Below are 17,968 nucleotides of genomic sequence, written 5' to 3'. Positions count from 1 at the left end.
ACAATACATCCTTGAGCTTACATTACACCCAATAGTTTATATCTCCCACTCCCTTACCCCTATATTCCCCCTCACTCTCCCTACTGGTAACCACTGCTTTGTGCTCTATATCTGTTTCTTTTATGTTATATTCACTAGTTTGTTGTATTTTTTAGATTCCACATATAAGTGATTTCATACATTATTTGTCTTTCTCTGTCTTATTTCACTTAGCATAATGCCCTCCAAGTCCATCCACATTGCTGCAAATGTCAAAATTTCATTCTTTTTTATGGCTGAGTAGTATTCCAATGCATATGTATACCATAGCTTTTTTTTTTTTTTTTTTTGCGGTACGCGGGCCTCTCACTGCTGTGGCCTCTCCCATTGTGGAGCACAGGATCCGGACGTGCAGGCTCAGCAGCCATGGCTCACGGGCCCAGCCACTCCGCGGCATGTGGGATCTTCCCGGACCGGGGCACGAACCCGTGTCCCCTGCATCGGCAGGCGGACTCTCAACCACTGTGCCACCAGGGAAGCCCAGCTTTTTTTTTTTTTTAACATCTTTATTGGAGTATAATTGCTTTGCAGTGGCGTGTTAGTTTCTGCTTTATAACGAAGTGAATCAGTTATACATATATCTCCATATCTCTTCCCTCTTGCACCTCCCTCCCTCCCACCCTCTACCACAGCTTCTTTATCCGTTCATATGTTGGTGGACACAGGTTGTATCAATGCCTTGGTTCTTGTGAATAGTGCTGCTATGAACATTGGGGTGTGCGTATCTTTTCACATTAGTGTTATTGTTTTTTTCAGATATATACCTGGGAGTTCTTTATCTGTTTATCAGCTGGCAATTCCTTAACCAATATGATAAGCCTAGGTTTGGGGTTCAAATTTAGTTCTCATTTTTCAGCTTTTAGAATAATACTGTTGTTAAGACCGTGAGATCTGGAATCATGGATGGAATGATTCCATCCAGCTAGGATGGAATTCCCTTACTAGCTCTGCAGATATTTTAACTTTTCAGAACTTCACTGTTTCCCCATCAGGTGGTGGACAGGATTTTGTGGTTGTGTCAATGAACAGAATGTGGCAAAGTTGATGTTGTGTGACTTCTGAGGCTAGGTCATAGGTCACGCATCTCCCACTGACTAGCTCTCTCCCTTTTCCAGGAAATTCACCCTTGCAACCAGCCACCATGTTGTAAGGGAGCCCAAGTAACATGGAGCTGCTGCATATAGGTGTTCTAGCGAATAGGACCAGGTAAGGCCCCAGGGAAGAGTCAGCATCAGTCTCCAGAAATGTGACTGAATGAGCTTTCAAGCAGCCTCAGCTGACCCTGAGTGAAGCAGAGATGAGCTGTCCCCACTGAGTCCTGAGCAAATCGCAGATTCAAAAGGAAAATAAATGTCATCATTGTTTTAAGCTTCTAAATTCTGGGGTAGTTTGTTAAACAACAATAAATAGCAGAAGCACCTCCTCTATGAAGCCACCCTTACAACCTCTTGGTTTTCTCTCTTGCCCGGAACTAATTGCTTTTTTCTGTGTTTCCTTAGTATTTAATTTATTTTACTAACACTTAACAGTTTGCTAAAATTTATAAAATCTTTGAGGGCAAGGATCAAAGCTTATCCTTTTTTTTTTTTTTTGTACTCTTTGTAGCATCTAATACAGTACATAGTATAGTGTAGGTACAGAGCAAGTGTTTGTTAAATGACGGTTGAGTTTATGTTGCCTTGCTTTGTCAGAACTATTATGCCCCATATAGGAATTTCCACTCTATATTAACTTCTGGGGTCAAATGCATCAAGCAAGTTGCATGAAGTTCAAGGATGGTGATGACTATCCCAGATTTGGTAACGAGAGTAGATAGGAAAAACCACCAGAATGACATGAGAGGATGTCCAGTAGTTATTAAGCAATACTTGCTATCTTCTCTGGTACTCTGTATAGCAATTTTAGCATGTGCTGTCAGGTGATTTAAACATTATGGAACCCTTGATTACTCTTACCAGAATATCTTTTGTATAAAGAAATATTAAAAATTTTACAAGTTCACTGTGACTCTCAATGATGCTCTCTTCAACTAGATCGCAAAACTGTGTCACAAAACGTTCTGATGTACTTAGGAAGCACAGTTCTCACTTTCTATATCCATTTTCCACATTCTATCATTAGCAACTTTGGTACAAGGAGATACATGTTAATTCCAGGAGCTTCAAGGTCACTTATTTCTCAGAAATGGAAAGAGCTTTCAGCTGAAAATCTAGGGACCTGATTTTTCATCCTTGCTCTGCAATTGGCTGGGTGTGTGATCCTTGGGAAAATCCTTTCTTTTCTTCAGGTTTCCATTTCCTCACTTATGAGATGGGATGAAGATTGATGGTCTCTGGGGCCATGTCAAAGTCTAGCTCTAACCATTCAATGAGCAAAGAGATAGCACAACGTTTTTACAGAGATACAGGTGGAAACTCCGTGTCCTTAGAACTTCCTGACCCATAAACAAAATTGAGGGTGTAGGGAGCATCAGGATTTTGAAATTATGACTAGCTTCTCAGTGGCTGCACAAAACTAGCCTGTTCATCAGCTCTTCTTTTTGCAGATTGGAGCAATACATTTTAACCACTAAGCAATGGTTATGGAGAGACACTGTTCTGAAGACAGAATCACAACAGTGCTAGTGGAGGCAAGTCTTTGCTCTGCCCTATCAGATTCCTCTAACTGTGTACATTCACTGTGCTGTAAGATTAAAGAAGTTTCTATGACCCCTTTAAAGCTAAATCCATTTGAGGTTTGCCCTGAAGAGAGACTGAGCAAAGGTTAAAAAAAAAATCACCCTAGGGTTGCATTTTGAGACAATCAGAATATCTACCAATATGATATAGATAACAACTGGCAAGCAGAGCTACATTTTTTCCCCATGTCTGTTCTTTGAAGGTATTCTCTAATAAAACAGAATGGAACTTGTCTCTCTACAGCATTTTCCAATTTTTCTGGGTAGTCAATAAAAGATAACATCGCCACCATCATTTTTTCTCACCTGATCTAGGAGATTTTTCTTTTTGTTATTTTTAATGCTTTATCCTAAATTATAAAAGTGTTTCCAGCTCTTGCATTGTGCCATAACTAATAATAGGAAATGAAAAGAAAATTTGTTTACAAGCCTTATAATAACGGGAAACTAAGTGATTAGATAGATGGCAGGTTGCATGGCATCTATTTTGTGACATGAGAGCATTTCAGGTTTCATCTCATACCTTCAAAATCAGGTCATCTTTGCCCCATTTGTATTTCCTCATTGCTCCATGCTCATATATGTTTATGGAACGTTTGTGGGTATTGTAGCAGTGACAAAGATTCAAATAGTTCAGGCTCCAAGAGCAAAGTTGAAACGATGTTTCCCAGGGGGCAGAACACACACCCAGTGTGACAATAACTCTACAACCAGAATGGGCTTTTGGTGCTGGGAATCAGGGCCAGGCTTATTCTGCTACTTCTCCCCATTTTATGATCTTGTTAAGGTTGGCCTCTACCTATCTGGTGGTATTTTTTCCACAAAAATAAAATTGTTAGTTGGGCTCATTTTCATGAGTGACTGTAAAATTTTTACTTTCAACCCCACCTGTTAACAGAAGGAAACAGCCCTTCCTTCTCCTCTATACTTGGAACAAATGGAATAAAAACAACAAACAGAATAGCTACTAGAAATGTTGGACTAACTGAAAAAACGGTATTGAGTTTAGACTTAAATGGTGTAAGATTCTCTAATAGTCCTCAAATATAGTCTTTCATTTAATTTAAAAATGCCGTGTTACTCTAAAACACATCTCCCTCTTCCTCGCCCCCTCTACCACTACTCCAGAAATTCTTTTACAACAGAGAGCTTTCCATGGTAGAATTGTCACAGTATTCATTTTAGATATGGGTTATGTCTGGGACGATGGCAGATTAATTGACAGGAAGCCGGGGCAATCTTTATTATCAAGTATTGCTGTCCTTAAATACTTAATAGATAATTTTCTTGATTAAATTTTTTAAACACAGTGGCTTTGATAAACATTGCATGAGGATATAGTAATGCAACCTTTCTTATAGTACTATAATATTTTATTTGAGTGGGTTTTTTAATCAATAGAGATTTATTTGGTCCTCAGAGATGCATGGGCAATTCCCATTGTGTGTGTGTGTGTGTGTGTGTGTGTGTGTGTGTGTGAGAGAGAGAGAGAGAGAGAGAGAAAGAGAGAGGTGGGGGGAGAGGCAGTGTAGACCCCTGGATCCAGCTGTACCTAAAGCCATATATACCTCCAAGGTTTTCAATTTCAGGAACGAATACCTTCCTTTTTTAACCTGAACTAGTTTGAATTGGGTTTCTGTTACTATTGTGAAAAAAGAAAAAATATAAGCTTAAAAGAATTACACTTAGAGGGCTAAAGAAAAGTTAAAGAGTAGGTAATAAAAGCCTACAGAGACAAATCCAAGAAGGGGGGAGACTAACAAAGAGGAGGGGGCATAACATGTCATGTGGTCACACGTCAGGGAGCAAGGGCTGTGTCAGGAAAAACACCGAGGGAGCGCTCTTGGCAGCAGAGGAGCAGAGAGGAAGGGGCGCTGCCAGGTGCTGGGGAAAGAGTGGGCGGTCTCCTTTGTCCATAAGAGGGCTCCCTGTCACTTGGGCTTGAAGCCTCGGCATCAGCTCTGCCGCCTCCCTCTCCTGCTACAGCCTGCACTTCCAAACAGTCATCTTGTCCTGTAAACTCTCTCTCCGCAATTCCTCTTGGACTCATACCTTCCTTTGCCTTCCTACTGCCAGCAGCTGGGTCCAGGTGCCCAGTAGTCCTTTCCTGGAACCTGTAAAGGCCTCTGTGCAGCTCTCATGCCCACAGTGTTCACCCCTGTCATCTGTTTTTTATTTTGCTGCCAGATTATTAGCCCTAAGGCTCGGTTGTGATTATAAAATGGCCACACATGGTGAGGGAGCCTTGGATCGGGAACCCTGAGCCAGCTCTGACTTGCTATGGGACCTTGGGAAAGACTTGGAACCTCTCTAGGTAATGGGGCTCTAATCTTTGAGGAGAGGGGTGAGACCAGGTGCTCTGACATCCATTGCCTCCACCTTGTCTGTAAAAAAAATCCTAGGGCTTCCCTGGTGGCGCAGTGGTTGAGAATCCGCCTGCCGATGCAGGGGACGCGGGTTCGTGCCCCGGTCCGGGAAGATCCCACGTGCCACGGAGCGGCTGGGCCCGTGAGCCATGGCCGCTGAGCCTGCGCGTCCGGAGCCTGTGCTCTGCAACGGGAGAGGCCACAACAGTGAGAGGCCTGCGTACAGAAAAAAAAAAAAAAATTCCTAGCCCTAATCTAACTCTTTCAGCTGTTAACTCCTTAAACATACGTATACCTTTGCCACAATGAAATATTTGTTGTCCCTTACTGGCCTCCACCCCCCACCCCCACTTGTACATTCCTGCCCTTGTTCATTTCACCTGCAAACCTTTGTCTGTCCATATGGAAATCCTATCCACCCTCCCAGGCCAAGTTCAAGTTCAGAAGCTTTCCTGAACTCCCAGCTGAGAGCCAAGTCACCGCATCTTGTCTGTCAGGATGCTTTGCCATGTCCTCTTGTTGTCTGAGCACACATCACACTTCCTGCCAAATTATTAACAACTTGAGGATAGAACCTTGGGGGTATTCATCATTTTAGCTGTCAAGGCATCCAGTGCAGCAATTAATTCTCAGTAAATGGTCGAGTGAATGAAAACACATCCTTTACTCCTGCATGGCCAACTCAGTCACCTTGCAAAGCCCCCAGGAACAGTCTGATGTTATAGGTCTGATTAATCGGATTGTGGAATAATGAAAAAAGGGCCTTTGAATTTCTTGGTGAGTGTCACTGGAGCAAGCGCTGACCTCATTCCAACCTGGGCTAGGCAGGTGTCAGCCCTGCTGAGTGTTGGATGAAAGTCTCATCCAGAATCCTTCTATAGCTCCACGTTGAGACCAGTTTAGCCAACCTTCTCCTTACTCTTTGCGAGATAAGAATAAGCCTGTCTGGGCAGAAAAGAGTGGTCTCCTTCTGGTACAACTCTTGACAATGGAGAGGAAGGTGGAAAGCCTAGTCCAGAAGAATAAAGAAGAGATAAAGAGAAGGAAGAAAAGTCCAGGGGAAAAGGGCAGGTAAAGAGTACTATGGAGTATGGAGATGACAACGGTCCCATAATCCTTTTCCTAGCAAGATGACCGACTCCAGATCTGTCCACTTGTTGACGTGCTGTGGCGAGACTGAGGATTGACAAAACCAGTACCCAGAGCCAGGAGCTAGAATTATGTGGCTTTCTCCCACCTTACGCAATGAACCTGGAGACCTTCCTCTGGAATGCCGGCTTTTCTGCAGGGCTGAGGGGAAACGGGCAGCTGGAATTGCGTCAACCTTTGCTCCTTCCTTATTGGCTTCCCCTCTCTACCCACAACAACTTAAATCATTAAAGTCCTGTATAATTAAAATTTCATCCAAGTTCCACCAGTTATGTTTGCTGGCCACAGTGAAGCATATAAATATCTTAGAAAGACATAAAGACAGAGGCTGCTTCCTGCCCGCGGTTTGCCCCTCACACAGGATGCTGTCTGCTACTGTCTGCTATCGACAGCCCGGGGAAGCCTGAACTCCCTGCTCCCACTAGCCCTGCTCTCACCGGGCCTTTGTTCCCTAGGTTTATTTACAAAGCCCGGGTCTAAGGGCCCTTGTCTGGGGTGGCTGGCTTTGTTCTGCTCATTACAGGACGTGGGCTCTCGTTCTCTCTCTCTCTCTTTCTCTCTCTATCAATTTCTCTCTCTCCATCTCTTTCTCTCTCCTCTCCTTTCTCTCTCCATTTAGATTTTGATCTCTTGCTTTTGCATACATTTACATTAAAATATCTAAATAAATGCTTCTTTCTTTCATTTAACTGGAAAACTGGAGTTTATCTCCTTTCTTCCCCATTCTCTATATCAATATCAGATCACTTTCTCTGATATTGGTGTTTCATTGCTCAAAACCCCACAGTGGTTTTACATTACTTACAAGATGATGTTGAAAGTTTACTGCGCGTTCATTCACTGAATAACTAGTTATGAGCACACATCTCATGCCAGACACTGTCACGGGCTGTCTTGTCATAGATTTCCCAGCAGCTCCAGAAGGTTGTGAAAGGATTAGCCTGCAGATTGGTCCCTAGTGTGGGGTTCTGGAGACCTTGCGTTGTGGGCAATGTGTGTATCTCTAAGTCCGTGGTGTGGGGTATCATTGAACTGGTGATGACTCTGCTGTGGCATCACCTTAACTGAGATGCCTGTGACACCTCTGTAATCAGAGTGTGTCTTGGTTTGGGTTCCCACGTAGCTGACCTTGAGATAGGGATTTGAGTGCAAGTAGTTTATCTGAGAGGTGGTCCCACGCACGTGAGACAAGAAGGGGACGAAGCCACTAAATATGGCATAATTAGATCAGTGACCTGTAGACAACTGGAGCCCAACTCCTCCGGGGAAATCTGGGAAGCAGTGCAGAGCAGGCCTTAGACTTATCCCAGCTGAGGCTCCAGGAGGCTGGGTGTCATCTGACCTGTGTCCCCAGACATAATCTTTGATATGACAGCAGTTCCAGGGTCCTGGATGTGATTGAGCGTCTTGCTTACCTGCACGTCCTGTGGTCAGTAAGACGGGGTCGAGATCGCCAGCCTTGCTCTAGACAGAGGGGCAAGGGTTGTGGGGATACGGCAGATTGACTGATGGATTCGCTGTAGCAGGGAAACCCGTTTCTGCTTGTAGAGCCCATTGTACAGTTGATTCTCATTATTTGCAGTAATGTTTGATAAAGTCACTGTGGATACCAAAGGATAGAACACAACTATTGCTCCAGGAGGAAAACACAGGGTTACGTACCTGCCAGCCATTAGTCAACAGATCAACACATAACCTTGTTTTATATGTTTCTGTTTAAAGACACCTTATTTAATATACACTGTTCACTAACATTGGACTCAAGACCAACTGCACTTTAATTCACACCTGATGAAGCTTGTCTAACACACGTTTTCTCACATAAGGCCCATCACAGCCTTTTTGCTCTGTGGTACTAGACACTAGACAGCACTATGCTTGGGGGCAATTTTAAACAACAAAATCACCAAAAATAAGCACAAAAAAATGTGAAAACTGTGGCACTAAATAGACCACAGAAAGGATGCTTGTTTACAGTGTGAGAGCTGAAACAAGAAGGCAGCGTGTTGCCTTGTTAGACCTCGCTGGGAATGTGTGCATTGAGCAACTCGAATTTTTTGCTGTTCTGCCTGTGTCCGTGAAAGAGCATGAAAGTGCCTGGAGTTTCACTGATTTGGGGGTTACAAATTAATTTTATAGAGTAGGTGAATTCACAAATACGGAATCCGTGAATAATGAGGACTGACTGTCTTTCACCTTAAGATAAATACGGTAAAAGCCTACCATAAGATATGAGGATATATGTATATGTATAGCTGATTCACTTTGTTATACAGCAGAAACTAACACACCATTGTAAAGCAATTATACTCCAATAAAGATATTTAAAAAAAAAAAAAGGCTTAGTGAGGGGTCTATCCAGCTCCATCCTGGTGTTATTGGGGGGCTAGAGAAGTGACTAGGGCAGGCCTGTGCAACCAGTCAAAGTCTGTTAAATAGCTATCTGCCCTTAAACAGTCATTTAGAAACACCAGGAGGTTATGCTCCTTAATAAAGAAATCTCTTTGAATCAGAACAATATGTCTCTGGCAAATTTGGATTTTCTTGGAGACACCAGTATCTTTATTTGTAGTGATACAGAGAGGTCAGTACATGAATTAGATGAATATCCCTAGAATTATTACATGAGTACGTTTCAGGTCACCTTTTAAAAGTATTGTACATGAAGGAAGGGGCTTAGAAATATGAACTGGTTTGGGAATAAGAAAGGGAAGCAAGACATATTAATTTGTATAAGTAAGAGAGGAAATAAGATAACATTTGCATGTGTGTGCATATATTATATATAAAAATACAATTTTTATATAAAATATATATTAGAAAATATATATTTTAAATGAAAGACAAACCAATTAGGGCTGATGCTATATTTTCTGGAAGCAATGGAAAGCACTGGGCAAAAGGAATTAGATTTTGTTGCTGATCTTGGGCATTTCTAAATGGCATATAGTTGGGTAAAGTTGGTTAGAAAATTAGAGAAACGAAAGTGCTAAAAATGTTTCCGTTTTCTTCTGAAGGATTTTTGCATTGCTTTTGTCTGCTGTCTCTGGGTTTAATTATGGCCAGTGCTTGGTTATGGCATGGAAAAAATTTGAAGAATTATTTCTGGATAAATTTTGAGGATAACATGATAATGTGTGATAATGAACATCGTCTGTGAGTTTCTGTTCATTAAATCCCACTAAGATGCAGTCTTTCACAGTATTTCAAAATGAATGCTTGCCTTCATTCGTTCGTTCATTCACTTGTAGGTCATACACTGAGTGTTCACTCTGCCAGACACCCTTCCGGGTATGGTGGATACAGTAGTGAACTAAATTTAATTCCTTCCCTCATGGAGCTTCCTCAGTAGCTGGGAGAGACAATCACTGAAAAAATATATACGTGAAACAGAACTTCAGATGCCGGTAAGAGCAACGGAGGAACACAGAGCAGGGAAGGGAATGGGGCTCCTCTTGTGGGCTGCTTCATGGTCCTCCCTTTGACCCCAACTTCTGCCACCAAGACCAGTCTTGGCAGACTTTGGCCAGCTGTGCCAGAGCTGCACAGAGCTCTGGGGCTTCCCTGCTACTGAGCCTGGGACACTCCATGGAAACCAGCTTTATATTCAGATGTGTGTGACCCCAAAGTGCGGGCAGGAGGGAGTCAATAAATGCTTCTTGTTTTTGTCCCCCAGAGGCGTAGTTCTTTTATTTTTTGAAAGCAAAGCTATTTTTTTAACATCTTTATTGGGGTATAATTGCTTTACAATGGTGTGTTAGTTTCTGCTCTATAACAAAGTGAATCATAGAGGTGTAGTTCTGATGTGCATTTCCTAAGCTTCCTCCCAAGGCACCAGAAGGATCAGTCACCGCAGGGAGACCGCCAGCTGGATTGCACATCCTTGGCCGCCCTTCCCTCCTTGCCTCTTTCACTCACCTGGCCCTGCCCTTCTGCTCCCTGGGGATTGAATTCTCAAATAAGTCCCTGCATGTAAGCCTTTGTCTGGGCTCTGTTTTGGGGGATCCCAGGTCGAGATGGAGAACACAGCGACTGGGATGGTGTTGCAAATATAAATGGGGTTTCCAGGGAAGGTATCACTGAGACAGTGCATTTAAGAAAAGACCTGAAGAAGAGAGGTAGTAATCACGCAGATCATTGAGGTGAGAGTCTTCCAGATACAGGAGATGATAGCAGAGACGGAGGTCCTTTACCAATGTGGTTGCAGTGGAGAGAGAGAGGAGGAGTGAAAGGAGATGCAGACAGAGAGATGAGGGAGTCCCAGACCCAAAGTGCCTGAGAATGTGGTAATGCGCGATGGCTTCTAAACCAGCCAGAACACAATTCCTTGAAGTTTTCTAATTCAACGTGCCGTATTCAATTTGTCTCTTGTACACTATTTTCTTTCCTTTTGCTTCTATTTCTCCCCTTTTGCATTTATGGGAAGAAATTTCATACATCAAACCACATTCCTGCTTACTTCAAATTTCATAAATCCTATCGCTGTTTTTAGCTGCCCTATATCTCTTCTCTAAGTTGTCCTTACTAACTGCAAATGTAATTCTTCTTGGGAATATTTTGAGAGAGAAAGAGAGAGGACTAACTACGTAGGTTGCATCTATATTTATAATTGTTATTTTTTTTTCTTCGATTGATAGAGAGGACTAACCACAGAGTGGGAATTCTTCAGTGGAAATAAATGAATGACCTGAGATAGCTTGAAGAATTTGGAAGTTAAAGGAATAATGTAGATTAATGCTCAACTCTTCTACATCCTGTGTTCCTTCGACGTGATGGGAGTTCTCTAAGGGGTGGACATGTCCCATGAATGTCTCCTTCTTGCTCCAAAGAGAGTTTCACTTGTAGCTTTAGATATTTTCTTTGGCCTCACCTTGTCGTGGCTTTGGCACCTCTGGCTTTATGTTTACAGGTCTTTTTAGTATCGTGCCCTTTATTGTGCAGAGATCGTTTGTGACTGTGTTGTGTGATTTTCTTATTCATGGGCTTCCCTTCCTTCTTGAACCATCTCAGTGTGCGGGATCCTACCTCTATTTCCCTGGAAACTGTTAGGATCGGCAGCAGGACTCCTAAGCACGCGTTGGATTTCACATCTCCTGGAAGTTCCTCATAATTAAGGAGAATCACATGCAAAGCAGCAGTTCCTTTGTCACTTCCTTTACTTTCTGAGAAGTGAAATTGTAAGTGAGGCAGGTTAAATCCAGACATTTATCAGGTGACCTGATTTTCAGATGGAAAGTTCCAAAATTTCTAGGTCACTGAAGTCTCTCCTCACTTCCATAACTTGCCAATATGCCAATTTTTTGATCAGTGTCAAGATTAACCAATTTCTTCAGCGTACTTCCATTACAGTACCTCCTTGGTTCTCTCTCTCTATTATACACAACTATATGTGTATCTACGTGTGTATATATTCTACCATTACCTAGATTTCTCTACTAAAATTTTATTCTTGTATTTATAGATTTCCCCAAAGGTTAGAGTGACCATATGTCCCAGTCTGCCTGAGACAGTCCTAGTTTATCTGTTCTTCCTGGGGGAACTAATAATTAGTACCCCCCCTTTTGTTTTCAAAAGTGTGCTAGTTTGCACTCTAAATTAGATGAGTACTCTGTCAAGGTTTGTTTGTTTTTTCTTTTTCCTCTCACATTCTGTATCCTCTCTCAAAGGCTGAATCCTAAGCTGGAAATAAAGATAAAAAGCAACATCTGTGTTTCCTGGATCTTTAATTTCCTGACCAGAACTTCTAGCCTTTGGGCATTTTTCCAGTCACATGCTCCTGGCTATGTCAAGTCCACATCTGGCTGGACTGTGCCATCCACCCTGATGCGTTATTTTCCTCTTGGGTCTTTGACCCTTTAGTTTCAATGTGCCGTTTCCTCTGATTCTTTCCTGCAGGATGTGTCGTTTTGACCAGTCCTCATCAGGTCACCTTCAGAGTCTGTGGGAAGATGGGCTCCCCCTTTTGTACAGGTGAACAGGTTCTGAGTCTCTTCTTTTCCTCTTCCTCTTCTTTTACACCAACCCATATCCAGAGAATCTTTGATATCTGGAATTGTTATTTTCCTCTGGGACCACTTTGCTGTGTGTAACCAGCAGGCACGTAGACAGGAGTTGGTTCCACCTTCTCTACCTGTTCTTCAAGAAGGGAGACCAGCTTGGACAAAGGTGGTCTCCAGCAGAAAAAAAAAAAAACCCTAGCAAGTTCCCACAGGCCATAGAAGCAATCTGCTCTGTTTCTCTACTTTTTGGAAAATAAGGTTTATTGAGTGTCAAGCCCTTTGCTTCTCCCCTAACGCCTCCTGGAGACAGCTCCTCTTTGACCTGTTCCAGTTGGAGGGAAGCATCCTGTCTCAGCGGTCAAGATCATGACCTTGGAGTCAGACAGCTTTGGGTTTCGTCCTTCATGCTGTGACCTCCGGCAAGTTACTTTATTTCTAAGTTTCCTCATTTGTAAAATGAGAATATCAATTCTTACCTTATTGGATTTAGGAGACAGTTAAAGGAGGTCATGTACAGAGCATGCTAACCATGGTGCCTGCCAACTAGGACACACTTAGTAAAGAGTTGTTATTCTTATAATCCCAGCTATTAGTATTAGTGTCAGAATTATACTGAATGATCGATTCATCAGATTCTATCTTACGAAGGTGACAGCAACCCCTAACACAATGACAACAATCACTGAGCCAACAGTGAGGTTCTGAAGGCAGCCCTGTCCTGTTCTCTAGGGTGGCTATTGATGGCTAAGAATGCCAGAGCCAATGAACCAGCCTGGAGATCATGTGATGGAATAAAAATGATTCTCTCTGTGTGAGTAATTGGGTGACTCTGATTTTTCGTTTTGCAGATTCCTCCCTTTTTAACTCAATATGGGATAACATCCGCTGTAGCTTTTCTTCTTGGAGAAGGATAATGTGGTGTGAATGAAGGGTGGAGAGAAACCAAGATCTCAAGTAGATCTTGAATTTATAGCCTGACCAGATTGGGAGTTCCGGAGAAGAGTCATTAGTGTGTCTAAGAGTGTGACCCTCAAGTGAAATTTGAGTGCCTCTGTTGAGTTACTTTTTCCTTCTGGAGGCCAGGGGTAAATTCCTGACATCCTCTCCTATAGGTTCTTGGTTCCTTGATTTTTTTTGTCCTTCATAAATTGCTTTCCAGATACTATCTCAGTTGATACTAATACCCAGCTGAACCAACGCTTCCCGGAAGAGTTTTTGATAACTCCTTTCAGCTGGTAGAGTTAATTAGAGGATCCTGTTTTTCTTCTAGAGCCAATATTACCCATTTCACGAAGCCTTGTATTCAGACGGTATTATTTCTTTTTAGAGCCAAACGTATTTCTTATTTCACATTGTCAGATGATCTGATTATTTCTGAGCACCATCTCTAGGTGGGAAACGAGTGGATAAACTGAAGTTCATAACGTTTAAGTGACTCTCCTAAGATCTTATGATGAGTCAGGGAATGAGACAAGAATAGAAACCACGACTCTAGTCTCCTAAACTGCTTTTCTGACCACTAGACCACACTTCCTCCCCAGACTATGAAACACTGGAAAATGGGAGTCAGGCAGAGAGTAAATATGGAGGCGAACCCACAGAAACACAATTTTCCTTGTACCCAAATCACGTCATTTAGCAAAGGAAAACAGAAAAACACCCTAGTCTCTTTGCTGTCATCAAAATTATAACCTAAACCCATAAGGGATATAGAATAGGAAATGAGTCTGCCCTGAATTGACATACTTTTTCCATTTAAAATGAACTTGAAAAAAGTGTCCACTTTTCAGTCCTGTTATGTTTTTCCCTTATACAAAAGGAGAACATAACCATTCAGTTTTATTTAGATTTAAGGGTGTTGTGTTACTCCCATCCTTCACACAATAAAGACCAACTAATAATTATTTATTGTGTGTTTAAGGCTTTGTGGGAACAATAGGTTTATTAGACATAGTCTCTGTCGTTAAACTTAACATTTAGCTGGGCAGAGAATACATATACCCATGAAGAACTGAAGGCAATTGATGATGAATATCAGATGAGCAGGAGTGATTAAGAAACAGTGTCTGATGTATAAAGACTTGGGTTTGAGTCCCAGCTGTACCACTAGCTAACTTTCAATCTTGGACAAATCAGATTCTACACATCAACAGGAGGCAATAGCGATTGCTTACTTATCTTCCAACAGCCTTGGTGCAGAGACCAACGTGAGAGAATGCATGTAAAATGGGCTGTGAGCTGGAAGATAAAATGTGGGAGGGATTAAAATCCTGGAAGGTATCAGAATCAGGCCAGGGTTGCACAGGCAAGCCTTCCTCCTTTGTATCTAGAATCCCCCATGATCCAGCTTTTGAGAGTTATTCAACATGCCCAAATGGAAACTAAAACAAGAAATTAAAAGCAGGCTCCCTTTGAAATTATTTTTGGTCGTGAGAACAGAAAATAACATGATATTTTCCATTTGGCAAATAGCTCCTTGCCTTATCCTTTGGAATAAGGGTGAGCGAGAGAGAGCTGAACACCTTGTGTGAAATCTGCTGATAAGGGTTGTGAAGGGAAGGCTTTTCCATTGGTGCTCAGAAATAATCAGGCATGCAACTCAGGGAAGCCGGGTCCTCTGTTGACTGGGACACAGAACACCCAAAGCCCTGCCCACCTGTGGTTCCCAGGAAGCAACAGCAGGAGCATTTCATCACCCAGGTGATGTGGCAACCAACGGGAATCCTTGAATGACCCTTTCATGGAAACAAGCCTGAAACTGTGTTCAGGGTTTCCATCTGTGGGTGAAACTGGGTACTGTTGATACGGGAAACCTGAGAAAAGGCAGGAATTTACTTTTAAAATTAGGCAGGGAAAATTTACCATAATTATGTTCAGTTAGAATCTGTGAGGGACATTTTAATTCCAGGAGGTCATGTGATTTTTCTTAATCGAGGAAACAACTAACTGGAACACTTTTGTCTAAGATGCTTTCATTCATCTCTGTATCAAGTCACTCTTTCACTGCAATAATTCATTACATTTTACATTTAGCAAAAAATGTAGATTCTTGCATTGACTGGGTGACCCTGATCGTGATATCAAAAGGAAACTATTTAAAGTTGTCCTCTATCTAAAGTAAAGCAATTGGAATACAATCCCTGTCTTTTTCTCGGGGTAGTGCATGGCCTAATGTAAGTGGCACTGTGGAGTCTTTGTGCCGGACATAGAATAATAGGCCACATTTAGAAAATAATACTCTGGCGCCTGCCAGCCCTCAAGCCTATTTTTGATTGTGAAATGTATATGAAAAGCATTGTGGGTGGTTGTAACACATTAGCACCACCTAGTGGTGCTGGGCAAAGCTGCCTCTCTTCACTCCCACGACCCTAATCAAACAAATGACCGCCCAAGCACAGCTGATTGAACTCTATTTACAGTCTTTTATCTAAAGTTGTTGCCACTTTCCACTTTGAAAGTTAAAGGTACTGCGCAGTTGGGGTAAAAAGATGGAGAAGCGTGCAAACCATTGCCATCAGAGCAATACTGATAATCGCTAATATTTCTTGAGCACTAACATGATAGACTTTGCACTAACTGCTTTTTATCATCTGAGGTTGATATTATTCTTACTTTTCCTACTTCGCAGGTGAGGAAACTGAGGCACGGAGTGCTCAGATAACTGGCCTGGGTTACACATCTGGTATTTAGAGGACAAAAACCTTCCTCGTCTTACTGACATTAAATCTTCAGGCCTTTTCATGTTGGTACCATCAGGAGCACCTCTGCTAGGATGAGTAGGTGGGGCTAAGGATTTTTCCCAAACTGATAAAGGACCTGCAGCTAGGGAAGCAGTGGGGAGTACTGATTGAGAATGGAAACTCCAGGGTCAGACTAGAGCTGGATTCAAGTCACAGCCAGTCAGGTATTCCCCCTGTATCCTTGGACAAATTATGGTATCTACTTAGAACCTCTTTTTCTTCTGTAAAATAGAAATGATACTACCCTACTCATGGAGGAGTTGGCAGTGTTGGGTGAGATATGTGTGCTTAGATTCTGGCTCATAGGGAATATTGAAGGGCTATTACTAGATTACTATTTAAAAATTTTTTTAAAGATTCTGTGGATTTCTATTTTAATTTCTTTGAATGCTGAAATCGTACGATGATTGGAGTTCTCTACCTCTGCCCAAGCTATCAAAAGACTCATTTTGTAGATGGAAAATAATGAGACAAGAAGCCTTTGTTTTAGGGTTCAACAGCAAATCTGGAGTAGAACAGAAAGTAGTGTAACCCGTTTCTAATTTGTCACCTATCGTGGAAGGAAGGAGTGGCTCCTTCACATCGCGGCGTTGCTGTTGTTGGCAAGTTTGCTCACACGAGGCGTCCAGAGAAGGTTCACGTGGTGGCCCATGGCTCTTCCTGCCTGGATAGCGCTGTGGGTGGTGGAGATTTGGGAACAGCCCTCTGCCCTCTCAAGGGCACACCCTCCAGCCCTGGCAGAAGGCACTTGGCTTTCTTTCTCGATTCTCAGGGCACTGTGGGGATCACCATGGGTGAGCAGAGAAAACTCCTGCCTCAGGGCTCTTTCTTCTCTACGACTTTGCTCATACAGCATGATCTGGGGTGGCTGCCGGAGGGGTTGAGAGTATGGAATGAGTGAAGAATTGAAGTCTAGAGGATGGAAGACCGAGGACAGTGTATGGGAGGGAGTTGGACCCGTTGTGGCTTATATAAAAGAAAATCAGACACTTCCCATTGCCCAGGATCAGCTCAGAGAACACGACTCTTTTCTCCTTTGCTTTGACACGACCATGACCCCGTTCCTCCTCTCTCTACAGCTCTGATCGACTTGAACATAGAGAGAGTCTTGGTTCATATCATGATGTCATATCACCTCTAATACACTCTCTGCCCAGCAGCCAGAGATGCCTTTTATAAACACAAGCCGGATGATTTCACTTCCTTGTCTACAGCCGTACAGTGGCTTCTATTGTTCTTACTAAAAAGTGTGAAAGCTGTAGCTTAACTTACCAAGGCCATATGTGATCTAGCTCCTGCCACATTCTGCATACTCATCCTCAGAATCATCTCCTGACCCTCTAGGCCTCCTCCTAACACTCCAGATGCTGTTTCCAGATGTGCTGAGCCCCTTCAGGCTGCAGGGCCTTTGTACGTGCTGTTCCCTCCACTAGGACTATCTTCACTGGACTCACTCTTACTTACCTTAGACTTGTGGTCCCAAACTTTGCTGCACATCAGAACTGCTTAGGGAGTTTTAAAAATTCTGATGCCCAGACTTCACCCCATACCAGTTGAATCAGAATCTCTGGAGGTGAGACCCACGATAAAGCATTTTTTCAAAGCTCCCCAGGTGATTACAGTCTGCAGCCAAGTTTGAGAAAAATTGCTTAGATTAAATATTTTCTCCACAAAGACGCCTAATTCCCTAATTTCCCAGTCTACTTGGATTCTTTCATTACCTGTTCTTATAGCTCTCTGTACATTTCAGCATTGGTTGATCACCTCTCCTGCTAGACTGTGTCTGTTATATCCACCTCTCTACTCCAAGGGTGTAGCACAGAGCCTGACACTTAGAAGGGAAGGATGAAAGCCGGAATGTGGATTTGTTAGTTTTCCCACCACCTGTAGCTGGCACTCTCCAAAGGAGGGGCTGCTGCAGCTTGAGGTAGCTCAGATACCTGCACCCACATGGTGAGTCAACGGAACAACTGCTAAGAAGAGGACGACTCCCTGCTG

Source organism: Phocoena sinus, chromosome 3 (genome assembly GCF_008692025.1).
Source record: "Phocoena sinus isolate mPhoSin1 chromosome 3, mPhoSin1.pri, whole genome shotgun sequence".
Classification (NCBI taxonomy): Eukaryota; Metazoa; Chordata; class Mammalia; order Artiodactyla; family Phocoenidae; genus Phocoena; species Phocoena sinus.
Note: the sequence above shows the minus strand (reverse complement) of the source record.